The following is a 4,140-nucleotide window of genomic DNA, read 5'->3' on the forward strand; positions in this document are numbered from 1 at the left end:
AAAAGAGGAAAGAAAGAAAGAACAAAGGCCAGTTATGGTGGCCAAACTTGTAATTCCAGCCCTTGGGAGGCTGAGGCAGGAGGATCACAAGTTTGAGGCCAGCCTGGGTAATTGAGAGAGACCCTATCTCAAAATAAAATAAATAGGGGCCAGAGATGAAGCTCATTGCTTGTATGAGAGAGAGGTTTGGGTTCGGTTCCTGGTACCACAAAGAGGAAAAAAAGAAAAGGACTAGATAGCTATCATCATTAAAATGAGAGGTGCTGGTAACTTTCCTGCTGTAAATGTTACAGTGAGCATTGTGCCTGGCACTGTTAGGCTGCTGTGTCTGATCCCCACTTAAAGGCTTTTTATGGTTACTATGATTCCCAGGTAAGGAAACTGAGGCAGGGGAACAGGATCTTCTCCAGATGAGCCCAGTGTGCCTGGCACTGCACTAGCACTTTGCATCTGTCCTCTCCTCACTATGTAGCCCAGGCTGGCCTTGAACTGGCAATGACCCTCCTGCCTCAGCCTCCCCAGTGCTGGGACCACAGGAGTGCGCTACCACGCCCCACTTCATCTGCCCTCTCCTTAACATGCAGAGCCCATGCTGAAGTTCCTACGGTGCAGTGCTCGGCTGTGTTAATATTGTGTAAAGGACTGCGTGTAGGCTAAAAAGAAGGCAGCCTGAACCTTTAACGTCCAAGCCTGTGAAGTGAGAAAAGGGTTGCAGAATGACACATAAATCACTTCAGGGAAACACAGGAAAACTCACACTGTGGGACCCACCATAGCCCAGCAGTCCCAGGGGCTGAAGTTTGCACCTGGCCTGGGAATTTAGCAAGACTCTGTTTCAAAACAGAAAAGAGCTAGGGTTGTAGCTCAGTGTGAAGGCCCTGGGTTTGATCATCTGTACTGTTAAAAAAGAAATCCAGGCTTGCCCACTGAGGCACTCTGGGAGGAGAAGGGACAAGGACTTTCTTTTCCTTTTTCTCTTTTTGGCTTTGTCTTCTTCATGTACATTTGCCATCTTACTTTATTCATTTATAGGGCTGGGGATTGAACCTAGGTCTTCATGTGTATTTAGCAAGCACTATACCCCTGAGCTCTGCCCCAGCCCCCTTTTCCTTTTTTTTTTTTTTTTGTACCAGGGATCAAACTCAGGACCTTGTGCTTGTGAGGCAGGCGGTGGAACCACTGAGCTAAATCCCCAGCCCACCCCTTTTCCTTCTTAACGAATACAATAGAAGATGCCAAACTAGAAGTTCAAATTAAATCCTGTCCTCAAATGAACACCCCTGTGCCCCCATCCTGTTTAAAGCAGCACAGGGCCAGTCCCAGAGCCCTGCCTGGACCTCCTGATCCTAACTTCTCCTTCCCCACCGAGACCCAGTCTCCTGCAAGGGTGACAGTTGCCCTGTTGTGCCCCTCTGATATTTATCACAAATGTCGGCCCTGTCTTGTTTGCCTATTTCCACGCTCACACAAAGGACAGTACGCAGGCTGTCGGGCCATGCTTCTCTCTATTCCGATTTAAAACTTGACCCTGTTGGTGCACTGGGCTGGCATTTTCCTTGCTCTGCAGATTTTTGTTCGATGTTACTATGAAACAAGAATAGGGTGCTATAAAAAAAGAAAAGGGAGGGGGCCGGGGATTTAGCTCAGTGGTTCTTCCACCTGCCTTGCAAGCATAAGGACCCGAGTTCGATCCCTGGTACCAGAAAAAGAGAAAAAGAACACGTTAATTAAAAGTAAATGTGCTGCTGGGCCTGGTGACGCATGCCTGTAATCCCAGCACTCAGGAGGCTGAGGCAGGAGGATCACTGTGAGCTCGAGACCAGCCTGGGCTACATAATAAGTTCCAGGTCAGTCTCAACTACAGAGTGAGACCCTGTCTCAAAAAACAAAAAAACAAAACAAAACAAAAAGTAAATGCACCGTCGGTTGGTGTTGTGTCACTGTAATGATTACCTGATACAATCAACTTAGCAAAAGGTTTATTTTGGCTTCAGATACCCAAGTTCCTTCCATTCAGCCCCCCTTCTAAAGGTTCCAGTGCCCCCCAGTAGTGTCAGAGGCTGGGGACCACACCTTTCACACATGGGCCTTTGGAGGACATTCCAGACCCAAAGTATGGCAGCAAACAAAGTTTTGTTTTGTTTCTTTTTTCTTTATGGTACCAGGGATTGAACTCAGAACCTTGCACTTTCAAGGCAGGTGGCAGAACCACTGAGCTAAATCCCCAGCCCCCAAACAATTAAAGGGTGTATATGAAGCCAGGCCTGGTGGCACACACCTGACCTGTAATCCCAGCACTGTGGGAGGCTAAAACAGGAGAATCGCCTAGTGACTTAGCCAGACCCTATCTTAAAAGAGAGAAGAGGACTGGGGGTGTAGCTCAGTGGTACAGCGCTTCTTGCCTAGCATGCAGGAGGTCCTAGCGAGACAGTGACGCAGAGCACTGTCCAGCAGTGTCTCAAACCTGAAAGAGCAGCAGGGTGGAGATGGGGCAGAGAGAAAGGAAGGACACCAAGACAAGAGTCTGATCAAGGCGACGTTTATTGGAGCCAGGCATCAGCCTTTTAAAGGAAAAGACCGAACTATTATGGGCTAGGATTACCATAGTAACCTCAACACCCGCTCCACGGGAATGAGGGTTCACATGGGAAAGAGAAATCAGGATCAAGAAAAACAAATTAACAACACTTGCAACTAATAATCATGATTCCCACAATAGGTGGAGGAACTTAACAAAATGAAGTTACAACACCTGACTCCTACAGACCTTTGGCTGTCCAAGTTTCTCAGGTGCAGGGTCAAAAACAAGTTTAACACGTGCAGTCCTTAAAAAGGAACAAATGTTAACAAATGCTAATTAGGAACATCCTGACCACACATTGTGTCAATGCCTTGATTATAAAGAAAGAAGTTACCTTTCAAAAAGCCAGTGGGCCATGGCTGGCTTCCCACATGTGGGGAGAAAGGAACCCTTCTCCATTGCTGGTGGGAGTGCAGTCTGGTGCAACCACTATGGAAATCAGTATGGAGATTCCTCAAAGAACTAGGATTAGAGATTTCATTTCACCCAACCATCCCCTGCTGGGTATCTTCCCAAAAGAATTAAAAGAATCATACCACAGTGATATATGTACACCCATGTTTATAGCAGCACAGTTTGTAATAGCTAAAACTTGGAAACAGCCCAGTTGCCCATCAACTGGAGACTGGATAAGGAAGATGTGGTTTTTCTATAAAATGGAGTACTACTCAGCCATAAAGAATGAGAAACTAGAGACATTTATGGTTAAATGGATGCACACTGAGGCCATATTTTAAGTGAAATAAATAGGACAGGTGTGCAAACACCGAATAGTTTCTCTGGTGTGAAAAACTAAAAGTATAAATAAGGTTCAAATTGTATAATTGATAATGTGAAATAGGAAGAAAAGGTCTAAAGGAGTGGGAGTAGTGGGAAGGGTAGGGGAAAGGAAAGAAGGGAAAAGAAAAAATAAGAGAAAAAATGGAAACAAAGTCTCTGTAAATAGGGAAGTGTGGAGGGGGTGGAGGGAAGGTGGGGGGATGAGGAAAAAATAAGAACCAAGATACATCATGTAAAGGTACAAGATCCCAATGATGAATGTAACTGTACTGTGTACCTAAAATGTACCAATAAACCTAATGGAAAAAAGGGGGGTGTTAAAAAGTACAATTTTTAAATTACAGTTTCCTTGTCTCAGTTCTATCTCTTTCTTCTATGCTCCCTTAGAACTATTGAAACCTCTTGTGCTCTGTTCTCTGATCTGGCGATCTTCCTCTGGGTTTATACCAAAAGGCGAGTTCAAGTGCATTGGAAGCAGCCGGTTCCCAACTGGGAGCCACGCGCCATCGGCGGGGCAGGACCCAGGCCGCCTCCTTCGCACACGGAACTCCTCACAGTGAGTTCGGAAGGGCTCCGCTCCGCACAACCTTGACGGGCAGCACAGCTGGCTGGGTGGCAGCAGGGAGGACAGCACAGTGTCTAGGGGCGAGTTGGAGGGGCACAAAGGCTGCCGCGGTAATGAGTGTACTCTGGCTCTTGGTCTGGGGTGGTTATGGATCCTCAGACTGAACGCCGAAAAAAGTGTGTGTGCGTGTGTGTGTGTGTGTGTGTGTGTGTGT

This window comes from Fukomys damarensis, unplaced genomic scaffold, assembly GCF_012274545.1.
Source record: "Fukomys damarensis isolate Sample0158 unplaced genomic scaffold, DMR_v1.0_HiC HiC_scaffold_17, whole genome shotgun sequence".
Taxonomy (NCBI): Eukaryota; Metazoa; Chordata; class Mammalia; order Rodentia; family Bathyergidae; genus Fukomys; species Fukomys damarensis.